Source organism: Myxocyprinus asiaticus, chromosome 18 (genome assembly GCF_019703515.2).
Source record: "Myxocyprinus asiaticus isolate MX2 ecotype Aquarium Trade chromosome 18, UBuf_Myxa_2, whole genome shotgun sequence".
NCBI lineage: Eukaryota > Metazoa > Chordata > Actinopteri > Cypriniformes > Catostomidae > Myxocyprinus > Myxocyprinus asiaticus.
In genome coordinates, this window is record NC_059361.1 from 24,482,656 (window position 1) to 24,506,083 (window position 23,428).

General features: G+C 36.2%; 1 pseudogene; it reads right to left on the reverse strand.

Moving 5' to 3' along the window:
• LOC127455859 (hydrocephalus-inducing protein-like) overlaps positions 1–22,226 on the reverse strand; it is a 111,753-nt pseudogene extending 89,527 nt beyond the window's left edge.
• Between the last annotated feature and the right edge of the window lie 1,202 nt (positions 22,227–23,428).

Sequence of the window (23,428 nt, forward strand, 5' to 3'; positions counted from 1 at the left end):
TGAAATTATTGCAATGGCATTTCATACAGAGAATGACCCACAAAAAGATGTTGCCGAGTCTAATACTGTATCATTCTTAGTGGGTCAGGCCACTTTCATATTTAGAGGGTTAATCTGTGAGGTTTACCTGAACTTGAAAATGACTGGCTCTGAGATTCCCACCACACTGAAGTGTAACTCCTCAGAGAAGATGCCTATTTTGTCAGAAGAGAAGTGGACATCCAGTGTTTGGCAGCCTTCAGGTAGGATAATGCCCTCCAAGAGGTTGATGGAAAAAGCAAAGATCCAGGATTGTACTGGGCTGCACTAGTTTAAATGTACCCTTTATCAATCCCTTGTTGATCAGAGACAGCTAAAATGGAAAGAAAACAGATACCAAATCCAAATATACTGTAATTATATTTTTATCACAGTAAGGATAAATAATTTTGGGCTCCACTGAGCACCATGGATACATGCATGAATGCACACAATAGTAAAAATTAGAGCTACAATCAATTAACACAATAAAATAGCACAATATTAAAACTATTAAATGTTAAATATACTATATAGTAAATAAACATTCTAAAATACCAATCTAGAAGCCTTACCGGAGATCCTAACTGAGGTACTGTAGGCACAAATGAGTCTCTAAAGTGATTCAGCCTACAGGATGGAACTTGGTACTGTCTACCAGAGGACAAATATACACTTTGGAATATGGAATGGGTCAGATATTAGGTACGTCCCAAACCGCACACTTCTGCACTATTCTTAAAGTGTACTTTAAGTACCTGGATGATGCACATTTTCAACCGTCAAAAAGGAGTGTGGAATGTTGGGCACTTCATGCACTCAGCATACGTGGCTTGCTGTACATAGTGGAAGGGGCGGAGTTACCTGGCTGCGCTGCTGGTCTAACAAAACAATTGTAAATAATGAAGAATGTAGCAGCTAGTGAAACTTCAGTGAAGACAGCAACTTACAAATGTGAGTTGAATGCTTTACCATCACCCCAAGCTGTGTGAACATGTACGTTGTTTAAGATATAAGTGTTGAACTGAGGTTGGCTAACATGCTAAAGCTAGCGGCAGCATATCACATGTGCTTGAAACGTCACTTCTATCAGCTGTTAAATGGCGAATGCCTCCGTGTAGTAAAAAAAACGTTAAGTGTTCCATTTGGGACAATACTACGCTTTTAAAATTCATACACTACATGTGCTGAGTACATTATATATTTTGCAAGTGCATAGTGTATAGTTTGTTGTTTGGGACACAGCTATTATTTTATGGCTTTGCCTCTGTACAGCTCTTATACTGACTGAATGGTTTGACATTCTTTCCTACTTTAGAACATCATAGTGATCTGTACTACGCAAAACAAAAAGTTCTATGGCTGAACTTGATTCAATCATGGACAGGGGTTCCACATGTTTGAAATGAGTTTTCTTAACACGAAATGACTATGAAATCTTGTGTAGAAAGAGACTAGTTGAATTGGGTAAACCCAACAAAATTAGATGTGTCAATGTAACTCAAATCAAATCTTTTTATTTTCTTTATGCACTAACAAGTGAAAGTGAATGTCAGCTTTCTGGTTAGATGCACAACAGAGTGTAGTTCAGTAACTATGCTATGGCTACTATAGCACAGCATTTGCTCAATGAATCAAGCAATCAATTTCATGTGCGACATATTGTTAGCTCAAGCTCCACTCTTCTACATAATGGTAATCCCAACATAACAGAAACTATTCTAAATCTTAACATAACAAAATATTAAACACTAACAAGTATCCCCCTTAATATTCATCTTGCACAAGAACACATAAAATAACACTTAATTTTAACATTTGCTCTCCCTATCGAGTCCCATGCATAGCATGCTAGGAATAGAAATCATCTGCCCATTTTCATCAATGCTACTATTAGCATCACAAAAATTATTCATGTAGTTCCAACTCAAATGGATTGAGAAAACTTCCATTTTACAAAATTAAATGTGTAGGATGCAATGAAATCAATTTGTGACAAAATGTTCTTAAATTGTATTGCTGTAGTTCATTTTAATTAAGTAAACTGAAGAAAAAAAAATGAAGCTTAGATTTGAATTTAGCTGTTAAGTTCCCATTCCATGCTGTTATTCCATACCTAATTAGACTTTCAAAGACAGACTAACAAAATAAAAACATAATTTACTGGTTTGGCCCATTGAGTCTGAGCATAAAGTGCATACTCTCCGGTAGCCTTGTACACAAGCTTTCAACAATCCATACAGAAAAGGAACACAAATGAAAGAGGATACTACACAATATATATGGGCTCAAATTTTCATGTCTACGTCCAATTGTTTTGTTCTTTCACCAGTGGGATCAGTTTACATTGTTTAAATCTGATTTGGACCTGAGGCCTCCCTTTGAGTGAGTCTCCAAGTATATGATTAAACAATCTAAATCTTCCAGGACAATTATATTAATAGGATGACACAAAAGCTCAAATAACAAAAGGAATTGGAAAGGCACACCATTTGCATAATTCAACACAGAATGTATTTGAACTGAGCCAAATAGTGCTCTATTTCAAGATTCTGTAATAATCAGGGGCTTTTTATAATTCATTTAAAAATGCTGCTGAGTTGAGCCCACTTGGCAGATTGTCAGCAACATGCTGATTAAATCTGATGTGAGTTCCTGCATGCTATGGTTTTACAGCAAATCAATCCTTTAAAGAGTTCTTCTGTAACATCAATATTTCCTCTCCCACCACTACATCATGCTTTAGTCTGGAGATAATCTTCGGAGGAGATAATGCTAAGAGGTCTTGTCTTTTAGACTTTGCTAAAGGTTAACCATGGGACAATCACACAACAAACCTGCACTCAGTTGCAGAAATTCCAAAACCAAATGTATGTAGAGTGGCAACCGATATTCATGACCTATGTAGGTACAGAGCATTCAAATGAGAAAACAAAAAAGAATTACACATGCTCTGCAATCGAATGTGAAGGTTAGCACAATGAAACCGGCTGTGAAGTGTCACTGTCAACAATATCAACATTGTCTAACTTTTTAAGTCACTATACGAATCCAAGGAACCATTCTAACTCAAACATGAATAAAAAAAATGCAAACCTGATGTCCAACTCTGCAGATGGGCATAAGTGCCACATGCAAATTTATAATGCATTGTATGCATTGTTAGAAAAGAATACAACTGTGCATGCACATAGCTAGGGCAGCAATATACAAGGTTGAGAGGGTTACTTTTGAAATGTATTCCACTACAGAATACAGAATACATACTATAAAATGTAATTTGTAACATATTCCGTTAGATTACTCAAGGTCAGTAACGTATTCTAAATACTTTGGATTACTTCTTCAGCACTGGTAGATTTTTTCACTTGTTTTGACTATAAAAACTCTGCCAGTACAGTAAGACAAAATACACATGTTAAAAATACATTCTCTGAAAAACCTAAATATCTTACGCAGTGTTGTTTCTAAAACAAGATAAATCAAACTGATCTTGTTTTAAGGATTTTTAGATATTTTTACAGGAAAACAATACAAAAATTATAATCAAGAATACGATTTTTGCCTTACTATCAAAGGTATTACTAGAAAAAAAGAAATTATGATCCAACGTAAATTTTCTTGATAAAAACATATGATCATGCCTGGTAACGTGCATGTAAAATGGCTAGAAATAGCATTTTAGCTTAGCATAAAGCTGACAATTTACACAAGGTTTATTTCTATTTCTTCTGCTCCAAGCTTACTTCAAACTTACTTCTCTGTCTGCTCGTATGAATGTAACACATCACAAGAAAGTGTTTCACCGCTGTTCAAATGCACTTTGGATCGCATCATTTATATGTATAAATGTTTTCCATCTGAAAGGACTAAATATTAAATGAAACAAATGACAATAAAATGCAAAGTAATCTCTTCAGTAATCAAAATACTTTTTTAATGTATTCTAATTACCAATTATTTAAACTGTAACTGTAGTGGAATACAGTTACTTATATTTTGTATTTTAAATACGTGTTCCCGTTACATGTATTCTGTTACTCCCCAACACTGGCAATATTCATTTTAACACAACACTCTACTGTGGTAAGATTGTCTGATTTTATGTTGCTAAGTACCAGTGATTTCACAATAAACAGTCTGCTGGTAGAGCCTGGCTTCCTGGGGTTTGAAGACGATGTTGACTTCTGCTGTTCAGTTGGGCCATATTTCTCCTTCCTGTCAATAAAACAGAGTCAAGTCGACACAAAGGATATTATTTCAACACAGTAAGTTGTATCATGTAAGTATCTTGTTTGCTCTTCTACAATGCTCTGAAAATTACTTTATGTTTGTAGTTATACCAGGTGCCCTACATTAATTTAACACCAGCAACACAGGACCTTTGATATATTTTATATTTTTAACAACTCACATTATTTTGAGGGGTTGTCTAAGAGATTTTATAAAACTAATACAGAAATTGCAAGATCATTCCCAAAAAGGTGTGACCAAAGAACTGTAGAGATCCCAGTTCACATAACAAAATATTAAACACTAACAAGTATCCCCCTTAATATTCATCTTGCACAAGAACACATAAAATAACACTTAATTTTAACATTTGCTCTCCCTATCGAGTCCCATGCATAGCATGCTAGGAATAGAAATCATCTGCCCATTTTCATCAATGCTACTATTAGCATCACAAAAATTATTCATGTAGTTCCAACTCAAATGGATTGAGAAAACTTCCATTTTACAAAATTAAATGTGTAGGATGCAATGAAATCAATTTGTGACAAAATGTTCTTAAATTGTATTGCTGTAGTTCATTTTAATTAAGTAAACTGAAGAAAAAAAAAATGAAGCTTAGATTTGAACTTAGCTGTTAAGTTCCCATTCCATGCTGTTATTCCATACCTAATTAGACTTTCAAAGACAGACTAACAAAATTAAAATATAATTTTCTGGTTTGGCCCATTGAGTCCATTTTAACAACTCACACTATTTTGAGGGGTTGTCTAAGAGATTTTATAAAACTAATACAGAAATTGCAAGATCATTCCAAAAAGTTGTGACCAAAGAACTGTAGAGATCCCAGTTCCACTATTTGTTACTCTAGGCTGACAATTAGTGTACCGGTGTGTTATTTTGGACAACAAATACCAGCTAAAAGGTTATTAATCTGGTTAAGTTTAACTATTAAGGTTTACAATTCACTTTAATCACTGTATTGTTGGTGAGAAAAAGTAAATAATCAAATGTTTTTTTATGATTTAACTGATTATACAAATAAAGCTTTGAAGTTATATCAAGTAGATGCCCAGTATATGAGTGCAGTGCCTTTATGATTGTCTTTGTGCCAAGATAACCCTGAACCTTAACAACTGGATAATAAATAACAACAACATTCATAGTAATTCATAAAAATGTCAGATAAATCACACAAGTGACTAAACAGCATGTTAGTCACCAGGCAGTGCATGGAATATTCACGTTCAGGTTACAGAGAGCATGATGAAGCTCTACTGCATCTAAACCAATGCTCACATCCAAGCACAGGAAATTTCAGGAAATTTTTTTTTAAATCAATTATTATTATTTTTATTTTTATTTATTTTTTTGCTTTCTTTCTATCTTTTCCTGCCTAAGCCTGGGTAAACCTAGTCTGACAGAGTTGTATTAGCAGAAATCAACCTATGCTTACCCTTTCTTAAGGGCAAGTTTGCCCAAAAATAAAAATTATGTCATAATTTATTCACCTACATGTTATTCCAAACCCAAATGACCCATAAAAGATAAAAATAAGAGTGAATGGTGACTAAAGCTGTCAGTCTCTAACATTCTGCATTCTGTATTCCAAGAAAGGAAGAAAGTCATATGGGTTTGGAACATCATGATTGTGAGAAAATAATGACAGAATTGTCATTTTTGGGTGAACTATCCCTTTTGGTGTGTGGGTATGCCAGGCAAATGAGAAATGTCTGTGAGAGCCTAAAAATGCATAAGTAATGGTAGTATGGATGGAGGTGAAATCAGATTAAACTAAAATCAAAATAATATTGCTGTAAGAACACAATGGGATACATTGTCATTTGTATCTATCCTTATAGCTGCACGTACCACTGTCCTACTCATGATATGTACATGTTAAATAACATGAAGGAAATTGCTGGCATATGGGATCATTGCTATGGGTCTATATATGCCTTTAAGAGGCAGTAAGTCACAGTGAGGTGGCAAAATTAACTGTAAACACTGTTGGATGTGTCATTTGAAGGTTAAGTGACTGGCCAGGTGGAACAAAACAAAGTGCTGAGCTGGAATTCTCTGAATAACCATAGAAGCAGATCTGACATAATCAACTGTCAAGGTTGCACACCTTCTGCAACTGCTGAAGACACAATGCAAACGCTAACAGAGACACAAAATGCTGCTGATATTCCAGTCATTTGATGCAAACTGACGCAGAATTCAGTACAAAGCATAATGTGCTTATAATGTGTATCATCTAGAGAGTAAAATGATAACAATCAGCTGGATAGAACAGTAGAACTCATGCACATTAATAAACTTTGATATAAATAAAAATGAGACAAGTGCTTGTAATCAGAATTCATTATGCAAATACAATGATGCCATCGCTGCTCAATTTTGGTTAGATTTTTAATGGATAACATTGTACCAAAGTGGAAGATTTTCATACTTTAATCTCTAATTTCTTAAGAAATATAAAGTTTCAAAACAACACGAGAATGCTGGAGGAATATCAATCCAGTCCTACCTTGCAAGCACTGTAATAAACCTGTCCATTCATAATTATTAATTAATTATACTACTATTCAGTCACGAACATCATCTTCAACACTCACCAAAAAAAGAAAGAAAAAAGCCTCTTGGCTAATTAGAAAATGTTCTGTATCTTTTAAAATGCTTGGTTGAGTGAAGTGAAGTTTGGTTTCTACCATATGTTTAGGCATATGTTTATACGGTACAAGAATATCCTAGGTTTCAGATTTAATTGCTGCTTATGTAATACTGCATTGGGGTAAACTGAAATCTAAAAGGGTGAAGCTTGTCATGTGTCTGGTGTCTGGTGAGCAACACACCAGGGGCCTCATGATAATGCGTTGATCTAAAACCAATAGCTGCTGCTGAGTGTGCATAAGTTGCACCTGGGGGGTATGGGAAAACCGTGAGAGACAAGCTCACAGAGAGCGATCAGTGCATTCTGTCAGAAACTGCTCCATCTCATCATTCTCTTCTTGATGCAACCCTGATAAAAGCCTACACAAGAGGAAAGAGAAAGACAGTGATACAGGGACAGAGATACAGAAGGCACACTATAACAAGAATACATGCTAACAAATTTGTTAAAAAATATATACTACTTAAGCTCTATTACCACAGAAAATAAATTTTAAACGAAATGTTTTTTTAAAACAAGCACAAATGTGTGAAGTAATGCACTTACAATGTATAATTAATTGTTTTATGTGGTAATCAACTGCATGCCTCATATGCTGCTGATTTAATATTCAGGTGAGCCACTAACCCACTTGAAGCTAGAAAAACACCACAAGATTTCACCTTTTCAAATGTATATTTGAAATTACAACCACTTTATTATGGGTTCATGCCACTGGATCATTCGCAGAGGCCTTACTGCGCATGCAGGAAGGCCGGATAAAAGAGCATTTCAGTAATCCAGTCTAGATAGGACAAGTGACTGAACAAGGAGTTCTGTGACATGTTCATGTGTGGAATATTACAGAAAAAAATAATTAAGCGAATGTTACATATATTATTTGCATCTTGTGGCTATACTTTAGAAACAGTGAGTATTTTAGCCTTTACGGATTGGCCCCATTCACTTCCATTGATTGTTACTTTTTTCATAAGAAATGGAGGAACAAGTTAAAATTTTGTGTTTATCAACATTATGCCACAAATGCTGTCAATTGAGCTTAACTTGTATGGAATATTCCTTTAAGTAGATGTCAAACATCAAACCTTAATTTCTCCTGTTCCTCTTCATCATTAGTGGCAAAGTTTTTCCACTGGTAATGCACAATGGAATCCCTCCTGTTCATTATTGTTACTTTCTGGTAATTAGCCAAGGAGATGTAGTTTTTCTCCACCATCGCAAAGTTCTTGTCCAACCCTACGTTTATATCAGTGGAATCTCCAGAAAGGCTGATGTGGATGTCTTCTCCTAAAACAAATAATAAATTGGACATAAGGTTTACAGACTTATACAGGTGGCTTGTATATGAAGACAGAATACTGTCAACACACAAGGGCCTTGTCCCAAATAGCACCCTCAGTTGTCGGGGTCCTCCTCTATAATTTCTACCACATGGGTTGTTGGGAAATAGCCTGCTGTTGAGCCTGCACCAGTGGGGGCAAAAAGGGGCCGTTGAGGGCACATAGGGACTGCAAAGGGGATGCTTGTGAGCACATTCCTGAATCATAAAATAACAAATGGGACACTCTACAGTCTTGTGGACTTTTAGGACACACATGAGAAAAGACCACTAGACCACAAGTTAAGTGGGGCATTTGGGACAGGGCCATAGTCTGAGATACTGATACAACACCTACATTGGTGGGTCAGTCTCAAGGTTTTGTCTTTGATATTCCTCTTTTACAACATGCTTTGTACCAACCCTGTTAAATTGAAAATGTTTCAGAGATAAACTTTATGGGATTGAAAGGTAGTGAAAAATAGCTAACTAGCAAATATCACGATTTATGTAGATTTATTTTTATTCAATTTAACCTATTCAAATATAAAGGTGACCTGGGTAGAGAGAAGGCATATATTGGTAAAAGAGTTCATAGTGGAAAAGTCACCATCAACTCCCAAGCAAGAATGATAGATTATTGGCAATTACACAGTTGGAGCTGTGTGATCTTTATAAGTCACCATGGTGGTGCTATATGTCAATAAAGAGAGGTGCATAGTTTTTTTTTTGTTTGTTTTTTTGTTACCATGGTGGTGCTGTTGTGCTGCAATGACTGTGAACCTGAAGGTCCATCAGGACAACAGAGTTCCCTGGTGAAACACATTCACATGTTCTCAACTAGGCCAATAGGCAGCAAACAAAACAAAAGCAACATTCAAAACAAGAGCCCAAATTAACAGGGCAGGAGGCCTGTGTGTTTTACCTGCTTTTTGATTTGTTTTGCTAGTTTGGCTACATTCAAAACAGGAGCTTCATGCTTCGTGAACTATCATGACCCAGCCCTGTCCATAATGTCAGAGCACAACTCACGCACCCAAACACAGACACAAATTGGAAACAAGTATTTAAATAAAACATAAAACAGCAACCGCTTTAACTTTAAAATGTATACCACGCAATCACATTGATCTTGGTCAAAATGATTTCATTGACTGACAACAACAGAGAGCTGGAGGAGATAAGTGCAAAGTGTAGGGTGCAAATATATGAGGCAATTCATCAAGACCAAGTAAACATGTATACGGCGAAATCATTGAGAGATAAACTGTTCAACTGTTACATTTATTGGCTCTTAAAAGGCCAATGCCATGATTGGACACATAGCATATATGTACTTATATTGTACACATACAGTATATATGTTTTTGAGTGTGTGTGCATGTGTGCAATGTTTGCTCACATTCTAGAGAGAATACTTTTATTTTTCTCAGCTTACGGTTTTCTCTGATGACTCTATTCTACAGGGGCCTTGGGCCGTGGACACAAACAGAGAGGTCCCTAGAGGCCTTTCAGATTGTTAAGACATTACCAAACAGACATTACCTCATCCCATCGAGACCTGCATGATTTTAGGTGTGTTACAGATAATAACCTCTCACCTTTTTGTTGTGTTATTTGAACACTGATGTCTTATCAAGTACACTGTGGCTTAAAAGGCTGCCTAGGGCATCATACACCTATGTTTTTTTGAGGGGGCACCAATGGCAGTCCTGGCTCACTTGCTGCCCTAAGCAAGATAAGACTTGATAAAAGAAAAACACACAAAACTTATTTTTAAGTACATGTTCTGTATGTAATTATAAGATGTGATAGTCTGGAGATAAAGTCTCTGTTAAAGGGACAGTTCATCCAAAAATTTAAATTCTGTCATCATTTTTTCACCCTCATGTTGTTCCAAACTCATATGTCTTTCCCTTTTACATGGAACACAAAAGGAGATGTTAGGCAGGATGTTAGCCTCGGTCACCATTCACTTTCACTACGTCTTTTCCATACAATTAAAGTAAACAACATTTATTTTGTGTTCCACGGAAGAAAGAAAGTCATACAAGTTTGGAACAATATGAGGTTGAGTAAATAATGACAGAATGTTTTGGGTGAGCTATCCCTTTGAGCAAGTAAGGGAGACCCGAGTTCAAATTCTGACGTAGCATAATAAATAAAGGGAAACTGCAACTGAACTTCAACAATCAGTGATTATCATGCGATTTAAAAAAAAAAAAACTCCCTTTGTGTTCCCTAGGAAAATGTATTATAAGTTTTGAGCGATATGAGGTTGAGTAGACGATGACATTTTTTTTTTTTTCGTTTTCAGTTACAGATGGTGCAAATCGATTGGACTGACCATATTTAGACATATGAACAGGCGTTTTTTCCCCACAGTGAAACCTATTGTCTTTCACCTACAATAACCATGTAACCTAATTATCAAAGATACAAATAATTGCATAGTTGCATTCAAAATCCACCTGGCTCAAAGATCTGAGACAATTTGATCACTGGAGGTTATAAACACAACTATATCTGCAAGCAGCAATACAGGGCCAAGATCATGAATGGCATATGAGGACATATAATCAGACATCAATGATTATGATTTTAAGAAAAGCGGTATAAAATTCCTAAGAAGAATTGTTTATATTACAATACAATTCATAATAAATTTTGACCAACAGGTTCCAAATGTCACAACATTTTATAATACTGATCTATGGACTGCCTTAGACTCCAAGGCAGATTAATAAGAAGAAGAAGAACACTAACAGATGTTCCTTCGGTGCTTGGCTCCTTAATACAAATTTGTAAATACAAACAGCAACTAAAACTGAGCTGAATGTATTTCAACATTCTCTGTGAGGTCAAAGCAATTTGTGTTTACTGTGTTGCACAGTAAAGAATAAGTGTGAGCAGAAGGAAACATGAGCCATGAGCATTTCTCTCTGTAGTGGCTGCTCCAGTTATGCAAGCATCTCTCCTAGCAGCCAGAATAACTGCTGTTTCACAGTGCACATTTAAAAAAGCCATTTTAATTCTAGCACATCTGAGCAGAAGTATCAGCATTTATGTTGAAGCTACAAAAGCCTTAGAAGGAGAGAAAATAAGCTGTTCAGGAAAAAAGAGGCTCTATGGAAGGAGTGAAAGTGAGGAAGAGAGAGAGAGAGAGAGAATAGAGTGACAGACAGAAAATAAAAACACTGAAGACACACTGAAGATGATTTGAAGACAAGGCTGACAGCCTGCTTAGGTTTCTTTCTTTTCTCCCCTCCAAAGCCAATCTTCCCTCTTTCACCCTCTTACTCTCTCCACTGATTAATTCTGTGTAGATATCACTTTTTATAAATGAGCAGGAGACATTTAACCTCTGTCTCTATGTATGGAGCTTTAAGAGGAATAAAAGAGAAAAGGAAATTGTGTCTTTGATGGGACACTGCATCTGTCAGCAGATTTGAGGGATTGAGGGAGCTGTTCAGAAGAGAGGGAGGGGAGAAGAATGGGAAATGAGGGAAGCTTTCACAGTGCTGCAGAGTGTGCGAGTGTGTGATGTCTTCATCAGATCACTCTTAAGTGCACTCTAAAAAACCAGGAGAGGTAAGGGAGTATCTCCTTTAGGAGAAAAGCAGTCCGCTAATATCATATGATTGGCATGAGCTACAAGCCAGTCACAACCAAACATCTGGTCCTCAAGAGCAAAAAATAATGATGAATTCAGTACAATAAGAAACAGGACCATCCAATTTGAAGTTTTGTAGAAGCATCAACAATCCTGCATGAAAGGAGCCAAATTTACCATACTAAAGCAGCTAACCTGACACAAGTAGACTACACTGAAGGAAAAAAACATGCATAAATAAAAGAAAAACACAATTATTTTAACAATAACAATGGTTAGTTTATACAATATTCTTACAGACACACTTTTTTCAGTGCTGTGAAGTGTAGGTGATGCATTCAACCTACAACCATAATTATCTTATTTATTTTCATGACATGATTTTCATGCATTGCGTTACACTGTCTGAGCAGAAGACAGACTATTGAACAGGACAGGAGAGGAGAGAGAATGGTATAGACAGAATGGAAAAAGTGACCCATGACCCGTGCAAGGGAGCTGATGTGTTTGTTTTACTTTCATGTGCAAAAATATGTTTATTTTTCATACATATACTGATGCTTTTTTCATTAGCTCTCTTCATCACCATGTTGCCATTTGAAACAGACTTAGATGGTCTCGGCTCACTCTGCCTCTCTCTTGTCCCTGAATGCCAAGATAATGAGATTTTGTTTCTGTGTGAACGCCGTTAATAGCAAAACAAGCAATGGGTGATGCGTTGCAATTTGTGATGGGAAATATGAAGAAATGAGATGTACTATACTTCACATGGAACAAACCATTTCTTATTCTAAATTTCTAAATATGCTTTCTCTATTTATAGCCCATGTCTGCAGAAATGAATTAAATTGTTGTAGAGGGGAAGCCTTTGAAAAATCCCAAGAGTCCCTTGAGAAGAAATAGCTTTCACTGTACAAGAAAGAGTCACACATTTTGTGTTCTAGTGGTAGGATCCCCTCTGCCCCACAGCTGCTGCTGCTGCTGCTTGGGGCTTTTTGACTCCTTATGCATATTTTAGAGTCAATGGGAAAACTCTGCAGCCTGGATAAGGCAGCTGATATGACGCAAAACAGCTGGGAGTCATTCTAAAATGTAGGACAGATTAGGTAACGCATCCTCGCCTGTGATGCTTAGAAGAGATACAGAGCCTGCTCTTACTTCCAGCTCTTGGTAATTAAACACAATAAGATTTCAGAGGGACTACACAGGCTTTAAAAATAGTATTTAGCCTTTGCATTGCATTATTCATTCATGGACAGTCAAAACAAAAGAGTTAAAGTAGTTCATAATAAACCTGTGCTGGTTTATTGTCAATGAGTGACATGGATTGTAACCTTTTGATCTCAGCTGAGCACATTAGTTTCTGTGTGAACGCCGTTAATAGCAAAACAAGCCATGGGTGATGCGTTGCAATTTGTGATGGGAAATATGAAGAATATGAAAATATGAAGAAAAAAATATATGGAAAAAAAATATATATATTTGCACTGTACATAACAGATTTGTATTTACACTGTACATAACAGATTGTATTTGATTTGCACTACCCATGTGTATGTGTGTATGTACGTATGTATGCGTGTGTCTGTACGTTTGTGTATAATTGTTTTTTATTTTTTATTTTTATTATTATCTATGTCTTGCTGCTGTTTTTGTATTGTTTTTGTATTGTTGCGTACTGGAAGCTCCTGTCACCAAGGATATGCATACTTAGCAATAAAGCTCATTCTGATTCTGATTCTGATTATAGTTTAAAGGAAATTGTTTGGCCACTGTTTTGAAATAAAACTGTAGAGCTACAGTATAAACTTAAAGGGATAATTCACCCAAAAATGAAAATTCTGACATCATCTACTCACCCTAATGTTGTTCCAACCTCCTATGACTTTCTTTCCTCTGTGAAACACAAAAGGAGATGTTAGGCAGTATGCTAGTCTCAGTCACCATTCACTATCATTGCATCTTTTTACATACAATGAAAGTGAATGGTGACTGAGGCAATCATTCTTCCTTAAATTCTGCCTTATGTTTGTGAAGCAAGTCATATAGGCCTGAAACAACATGAGGTACTTGAGTAAATGATGACAGAATTTTCATTTTTGGGTGAACTATCCCTTTAAGATCAAAGATTCATAAAACTGCAGTCCAACCTGGATATTTTCTAGACTCTTGCATATACATGCTTGTTGTACAGTATAAGATAGATCCAGTGACATTCCATAAAGCTCTACAAGCACAGACACTTTAACGTAGTCTGGGTTAAGCATTTCACTTTCAAATCAGAGGACAGCACGGAGTTGGTGTTTTCCCTATACAGTATAGACAGAGCACCTTTAGAGACTTAAGACAGGACTGTGTGCTTGTTTGAGAGTCAGCTGGGACTCCAGAGAGCTGCTTCTTGCAGGCCCCAGAACCAAACCAATGAAGACATGCTCCAAAACAGCTTCATGTAAAACATAAATGAGGAGGAGACAGGAAAAGGAGCTAAATTAAAAATGATACTCCCCTGATGGGCTCAAAGTAGGGTTTTTTTTTATTACTGAGCGTGTTGTAAAATATTAATGCCAGTGGCCTTCAGCAGACCTGTGTGTTCATTCAATAAGACAGGCGGAGAGAGCACCTGCACACACACATGCCTAAGCCAAATTCTGAATTATGTTGCAATGTATACACACATTTTCACATAGACTCACAATAATTCATGCACACACTGGTATGTCAAATTATAAACATGAACAATCTATTACTCATGCACACATGATGTTTATTTAAAAATCTTTGTGATTTTGCCAAGAAGGCTTCCTATTAACCTGTAGCTGATTTTGGTTCAACAGTGGTTCAGTCTTAAAGGGATAGTTCACCTATAAATGAGTGTGAGTAAATGATGAGATCATTTTTATTATCACTTATCCTATCAACACACAATCTATTCTATTCTGTGAAACATCATTTGTAAAGATCATTTGTGTTGACAAATATCATAGACCCCATAGAGTTTGAGTCCAAAGCACAGACAACTTTTGGGAATTTCACTAATTACACAAATTTGCCAATCAAAACAAAACATGTATACCACATCACATCATACAGGCAAGGGAATATATTAGTTATAAGATTACCAAGCACCTGCAGCAGATCAGGCTCAAAAATCTGTTAATAGGATTTATTAATAGAACTATTCGCCTAAAGGGCTACCTCTTGAAAGAGCACCATTCTAAAACAAATGGAACAAAAATAACTGATGCTTTTTAACCATACTAGCCTCAAGGTTTTCAACTGCTAAAAGAATAATATATGTAATTCCACAAAACCTAATGAGGAAGAGTAAAGTGGTGTACATGCAGCATAATACAGTTTGGCTTATGTAATGTTTCAGGATTGCTCTATCGTGTAGTTTATAAAAAATGGATGTAGTCTAGTCTTTTACATTATAAAGTCATCTACACTACTGTCTGTGCAGCATGTGTATGTAGTGGAGAGTAAAAAGCACGCTTGTATTAGTAAACTAGAACAGCACAAAATAATTGGAATACAAAACAAAGTGGACATTAACGGTGAAGGTTCATAATAAGATAATTTACACTTGCTGAGAACGGTGACCGGAGATGAGTGCCTGTGGAAAACAGTACCTCTGTCATAGTAATACAGTGCATCGGAAAGTATTCACAGCTCTTCACTTTTTCCACATTTTGTTATGTTACAGCCTTATTCCAAAATAGATTAAATTCATTATTTTCCTCAAAATTCTACAAACAATACCCCATAATGACAATGTGAAAGAAGTTTGTTTGAAATATTTGCAAACGTATTAAAAAAAAAAAAAAAAAAAAAATCACATGTACATAAGTATTCACAGCCTTTGCTCAATACTTTGTTGAAGCACCTTTGGCACCAATTACAGCCTCAAGTCTTTTTGAGTATGATGCTACAAGCTTGGCACACCTATTTTTGGACAGTTTCTCCTATTCTTCTTTGCAGGACCTCTCAAGTTCCATCAGGTTGGATGGGGAGCGTCAGTGCACAGCCATTTTCAGATCTCTCCAGAGATGTTCAATCGGGTTCAAGTCTGGGCTCTGGCTGGGCCACTCAAGGACATTCACAGAGTTGTCCCATAGCCACTCCTTTGTTATCTTGGCTGTGTGCTTAGGGTCGTTGTCCTGTTGGAAGATGAACCTTCTCCCCAGTCTGAGGTCCAGAGCGCTCTGGAGCAGGTTTTCATCAAGGATGTCTCTGTACATTGCTGCATTCATCTTTCCCTCGATCCTGACTAGTCTCCCAGTTCCTGCCGCTGAAAAACATCCCCACAGCATGATGCTGCCACCACCATGCTTCACTGTAGGGATGGTATTGTTCAGGTGATGAGCGTTGCCTGGTTTCCTCCAGACATGACGCTTGCCATTCAGGCCAAAGAGTTCAATCTTTGTTTCTCATGGTCTGAGAGTCCTTCAGGTGCCTTTTGGCAAACTCCAGGTGGGCTGTCATGTGCCTTTTACTAAGGAGTGGCTTCCGTCTGGCCACTCTACCATACAGGCCTGATTGGTGGAGTGCTGCAGAGATGGTTGTTCTTCTGGAAGGATCTCCTCTCTCCACAGAGAAATGCTGGAGCTCTGTCAGAGTGACCATCGGGTTCTTGGTCACCTCCCTGATTAAGGCCTTCTCCCCCAATCGCTCAGTTTGGCCAGGCGGTCAGCTCTAGGAAGAGTCCTGGTGGTTCCAAACTTCTTCCATTTAAAGACAACTGTGCTCATTGGGACCTTCAATGCTGCAGAAATTTTTCTGTACCCTTCCCCAGATCTGTGCCTCGATACAATCCTGTCTCGGAGGTCTACAGACAATTCCTTGGACTTCATGGCTTGGTTTGTGCTCTGACATGGGCTGTTAACTGTGGGACCTTATATAGACAGGTGTTTGCCTTTCCAAATCATGTCCAATCAACTGAATTTACCACAGATGGACTCCAATCAAGTTGTAGAAACATCTCAAGGATGATCAGTGGAAACAGAATGCACCTGAGCTCAATTTTGAGTGTCATGGCAAAGGCTGTGAATACTTATGTACATGTGATTTTTTTTTTTGTTTTTTATTTTTAATAAATTTGCAAAGATTTCAAACAAACTTCTTTCACGTTGTCATTATGGGGTATTGTTTGTAGAATTTTGAGGAAAATAATGAATTTAATCCATTTTGGAATAAGGCTGTAACATAACAAAATGTGGAAAAAGTGAAGCGCTGTGAATACTTTCCGGATGCACTGTATATAATAGTGTTTCAGTCAATGTTTGTGTGGTAGATGCAGACCATGTGGTAGGAGCAGGTTTTCATAGTGATGTGTGGAAATCTGATGGTGATGTAATTAGAGTAAGTACCTGAGTGATAGTGCAGCAGCAAATCCTGGCTGTGATTCCCTGTGGTTTTAGGTAAGAACTCAACAGTAACTTGTATGCTTTGACCAACATCAAGAGTCCCTATAGAGGGCTCTATGGAAAATGGGCTGTGAGAAATATTAAACAACATTAACATTCTAAATGCAACAGATGCAAATACCAAGATAAATCTGCAATTTATGCCCACACTGTAGATCAAAAAATGGAAACATCTAAAACCATGATGCTTGTTTATTTTTGTTTTCCACAAAATTTGCATTGACACTCCTCTCTTACTTGCATGTGCGAAGTTGGATTTTGGCCTCACATTTTCAGAAGTTCCACACAAGCAGAGATTTCTGGGACACGCACTTGACTGGACAGATTGGGAAATTCAGACTATCCGGGAAGTCCAATATGGCAAGAGGCCCAATAGCTTGAATGGGTACCTCAAACTTCTCACGTTCAGTTGCACAGATGAGTCTGTGCAAGTAATCCTAAAATGCAAATTCAGGCACAAATATTTAAAAGTCAGTGGAGATATTGTATATTGAACACACAAATAAGTGTATCCCCTCCTCCAAATGTAATGTAAACATAGTGGTAAATTTCCAGACTGGAACACAAAATTGCCCTATAAATTAGTGGTTGTCAACTGGTTGGATATTGAGTGAAGACCTATAGACAATTACGGGGATCTCTGATTATTCTAAACATCACTATGTGATTACATTTATTGATTGCTGAGTTCATGACATTACATGACATTGGCAGTTACTGCAAATTAAAGAAAGGACAAAAAAGTATAAACTTTACCTTGTTCTCTTGTGGACTGAATAGAATGCTGAATGTTGATGCCATGCCTGGAGCCACTTTCTTACTAACATAGTGGGCTGACCACTTTAAAATTCAATCACCTTTACCAGTCGAGAAACCTGCAGTGTTCAGCAACAAGATGTTCAAGTCAAGTCCATGTTCATTGCACACAAAAATAAACAAATAACCTCTAATTGTCTTGATAAAGGTTTTCATAAATCCTGGGCATTGGAAAATGATCGATCTGAAAGGGGCAGTCATTGCCCCTATGGAAAATCACAACAAAAACCTACCACTTTTTCTATTAATTGTGCCATGTGTTACCACTTAATAAATCTATTATCAAATATTTCATTTCTTTCTCCCCTTGAGATTTTAATGCTGCATTGGGAGTTCTTAACAAAACAAAAAGACAAATATGCATAAATGTAGTAAGGGGCCGATTCTAGGATTTCAGCCTTTGAGGACCTTAGCCTCTTATCTGAATATGAGATGTTGTGGCTATTAAATAAAGCAATTAAAATGGCATTGGTTTGTCAGTAGATGTACATCAGTAAAGGTGGTGTATTTGTTTGCAGTTTTATGTTGTATTTCACTGGAACGAAGAGTGGCTAGGCAAGAGGCCAGTCTCATGCGATACAGAGGTGGCATGAGTGTCTGAAAGCTGTATTCGAGGCCAGTGCCCAATGCTGATCTAGAGAACAGTGCTGTTCTCGTTAATGCTTTGATCCACCACTAACCACAGAGTAGGATAATACTTAAGTGAAGAATATGTGTTACAGCATGATAGCAAACTGCAGTCTCAGTTTTTAGCAAAAAAATTTTTTTGATGCATTCAGTGTGTGGTTATAAACAGTTCTGAAGCATTAAAGTCACTTTGCCACTGTTTCGCAGCTCTAAGGGGATCTTGTATGTCTTAAATGGTGTGTAGTTCTGGAACACAATCTCAGATGGGTATGGTTGAAACATGGTCTGGTCCAGAAAACTATAAGAAGAAAATGCATTTCAAAAAATTAAAACTGATAATTGATTAAATGTAAACTAGAAAATGGCTTTTGATGACACTGGATGATGGATCAACAGAAAGACTTGACCTAATACAGAGAGTAGAGAATATGTTAAAAAAAAAAATTGATGAAATAAACCCAGTAAATATGCATTGGCACACTTCACACTTCGACTTTACTAAGGACAAAAAAAAAGCACACAAAGAGTGATGTATAAGGGGATGGAAATGGGAAAATTGATGTTAAATTTACACCCGTCACATCTAGTTTATCTCACATTTTACTGAGCAGAACTCCAAAGAACCAAAGTAAATTATAGTGTACTATAATTTATAATATTATAGTTGCTATAGTGTACTTTACATATTACAAGCTTTTAATATATCCCCAGAGAGAAGCTCTAAAGATGACCCTAATCAACACATTTATAGCTACAACTTTGAAAATGATGCTTCTATAAGGTAATTGAAACAAGTTGTCTAGAAAAGCAAGAGCTGGGCAAGTTAAACTGATATTTTACCTTGTGATGTGTGGTCTCATTCATGTCTAAAGCTCAAGAATGTGGGGTAGATGCATTTCATAAGTGATTGCTAAATGCTCTTCTGTAGTCTGGGACATTTCTTGAGCATATACAGATGGAATCAGCTGCAAAAGACACAGACTGTTGTGAGTGCATTTATGAACCACAATAAAACATATATTTTCCTGTTCTGTAGCGATTGCTATATTCTACAAACTACACTGGTGTTTTGACTAGAATGTTTGTCTATTTTTTCACCAAAGTACAGAGACATACAGATACCAGGAGTTCTTTATTTACACATACACAGAAACACAAAATCCCTTGGATATTCAATTATGTACAAATGTATTTACAAAAGGGAGACAAAATTCACCCAAAAATGAAAATTCTCTCATAATTTACTCACCCTCATGCCATCCCAGATGTGTATGACTTTCTTTCATCTGCAGAAAACAAACAAAGATATTTAGAAGAATATTTCAGCTCTGTAGGTCCATACAATGTAAGTGAATGGGTAACAACATTTTGAAAAAGCACATAAATTAAGCATAAAATTAATCCATATGACTCCAGTGGTTAAATCCATGTCTTCAGAAGTAAAATGATAAGTGTGGGTGAGAAACAGAACAATATTTATGTCCTTTTATGCTATAAATTCTCCTCCTTACCCAGTAGGTGGTGATATGCACATAAAATGTGAATCACCAAAAACAAAAGACTGTGAATGTGAAGGTGGAGATTTATAGTGAAAAAGGTCATTCCTACAAATTTTTAACATTTCGGCTTTTAAACTTTTGAAAAATAAAATATACTTTTACAAATATCTTTATGTTTCATCATGAAAGGGACATGTTAAAGATTGTATTAGTCATACTGGTCAAGCTAAATGACTAAAAAAATTCAGATGTCCATCCAGTTAAATGGGCAGGGTCAGGGTGGAAAATAAAAGGGTGGACAATAAAGGGTGGACATTCTGTGAATGATATCTAGCAAACATATTTGTAAATGTATATTGATGATTTTATTTCTGTTAACATATACAGTATATATTGAAATTTTTAAATTACATTAATTTCCCATATATATCTTCCCATAATAGGGTGGACATGTTATGCTTGAACACATATGACTAACACCACAAAATAAAAGAAAACATAAATAAAACAAAAGAGTTACAAACTCGAAATAACTCAAAAATATTTTGCTGAATGGCTGATGTCCACCTCTAGTGTTCGTGATTTCATTTCATAGCATATATCTTCAATTAGAGGTCATAGTATTTAATAATAAGTATTAATAAATCAAGGGACACACAAAAAACCTCCACTATCAGTGTTAAAATGTCACATTTAACACAAATGAATACATGTTAGTGAGAAAATGTAATACTAAACTCTTAATTGCATGAGGAAAAAATTGAAATCAAATGATTTAGCACTTATTTTTGTCAAATATGTTTGACATGCAGCTCTGGGGACATATGGAAATGACAGTGCAATAGCTGAAAATGATTTCAGTTATTTAAAATGTAACTTTTAGGCCCTCAACAGTGTGTAAATGTGTGTATAAATGGTCTTGTTTCTGCAAGATTATTAAAATTGTAATCGGGTGAAATGAATCAATATAAATACCACAACTTGTATTTGGGACTTAAATGTCACCGAAATGTAGGAATGACTCAAATATTGACCTGTTTCTCACCCACACCTATCAAAGCAGTTCTAAAGATATGGGTTTAACCACTGGAGTCATATGGATTACTTTTATACTGCTTTTATGTGCTTTTTGGAGCTTCAAAGTTCTGGCCACTACTCACTTGCATTGTATGGACTTACACAGCTGAGAAATTCTTCTAAAAATCTTTCTTTCTTTGAAAGTCATACACATATGGCATGAAAGAATTTTCATTTTTGGGTGAACTATCCCTTTAAACAAAATAAAATCCAAAACATGACATCTGACTAGAGTTAGGGAGCATGGTGAAAAGTTTATGAGACACTGCCATTTTAGTGTTTGTGACAACAATCACATTTCCTGTTTGTTCATCAAAAATGGAACATCAAACTATGTTGAATGTAAGTAAAATAAAACTAATTTATTAAAAATAAGAGTGTCTTATTCTTAGTAAGTCCGGTAAGTTAATATAAGTAGTGTCAGTTAAATATAAGGTACAATGTATTAAACTGCTCACCTTTGCGACTTTCTCCTCCCGTTTCACCACTTTGGGATTTCAGAGTGCCACCACTTTTGTTTTCAACCGCACTGGCATCTTCTCGCATGAACTTTGAAGGGTTGAATACGCAGCCTGAACATTAGAGACTAACATTTTGAAACAAACTTAAGTTTATTGTGTTCAGGCGATGTCAGAGGCTAGTGATGTCATTTTGCTAATGAAAGCAAAATAAATGCATACAAGAAAAGTTTTAATAGTAGGTGGATAGACGACTTTAGCATGTTAGCTCTCTACATTGGTAATGTTTTGTTTATCCGCGCAAGCGTTTAAAATATCACTATATGAAGTAGCTACATTGCTGAATTATAAACTAAGTCTTACAACAAACGAAATTAACAAAGTATGTGAAACGCCAGCTTGAATAAGACTTTGTTCATCTTCGTCTGCTAGCTCACAAGACTCCACTTTGATGGTTACCATGACAGCAGTTACCTTGGCACCAAGGAACTACATGTACTCAATAAACAGCCTTCTAATTGGTGGGCGTGCTAAAAGATGCCATGTGATTCGCTGAAATTTGTCAGCTTGCGCAGTGGGTGAGGAATATGTGCCTTAACAACTTAAACATAAACAAAGTGCCACTTTCGAGTACTATACCTTTGCCTAAAATATGAGTTTACAGTTTACGTGGAGGCTGAATGAACAAGTATACTTGGTGGCATAAATTTGATGTTACAATGGCAGAAAACCACGATTAACATTTTGTTTATTTCACCCTGTTCATGAAAGATTATTTTTATTGACTGATAACACGGCGGGTTTTTTAATATCGTCTCATATTCACAAATATAAGGTCATTTGCATGTGTGTAATTGCAAATGAAGGCTTAAATCTTACTATTTGTCCACTATTTTGGGTAACAAATTGTCATTTCCACCAAATTGAATGATCCCACTTTATATTAGGTGTCTTTAACTACTATTTACTAAAATGAAAATACATACGATGCAATGTACTTATTGTGTAACTACATGTTGTTCTGCAAAATTCTCACAAGATTCACATTTTCTGCTACTGAGGTTGAGGTATGGATAGGTATAGGGTTAGGGTTTAGGCATAAGGTTAACAGTGTAACTACAGATGTAATTAAATGCATGTACTTTAAATGCAAGTACAATGCGACAATGCATAGCCTATATACATAATATGTTCATTGTATCAAATGCACAGTACACAGTATAGTTAAAGACACCTAATATAAAGTGGGTCCAATAAATTAATAAGCAAAAATAAGACCTATAAGAGTCTGCCTATTTCAATGTTTCCAATTTATACAGTGTTCTTTTTTATAGCACACTCAATAATTCTTATTTTTCATTCATTATTTCTGTCTTTATTGAGTACTAATTCTGATCCCTCCAATAGTTACCCAAAGTCAAAGTTCAGATGTTCAGCATATGCCTATGATCAAAACAGATGATTGAACAGGTGTGGTACACCCACTTGCTTGTCATGACATGAATGCCTGCCATGTGCTGTATTAAGCTATAACATTTTCTTATACTGAGATTATCTTATAAGTATCCGATACAACGTATTGTTACTGTATATGTAGAAAGGCCCCCAGGGGTAAAAGGCACTTTTGATTTATTTATTTTTTTCTTCCAAAACACTAAACAGCAACAAA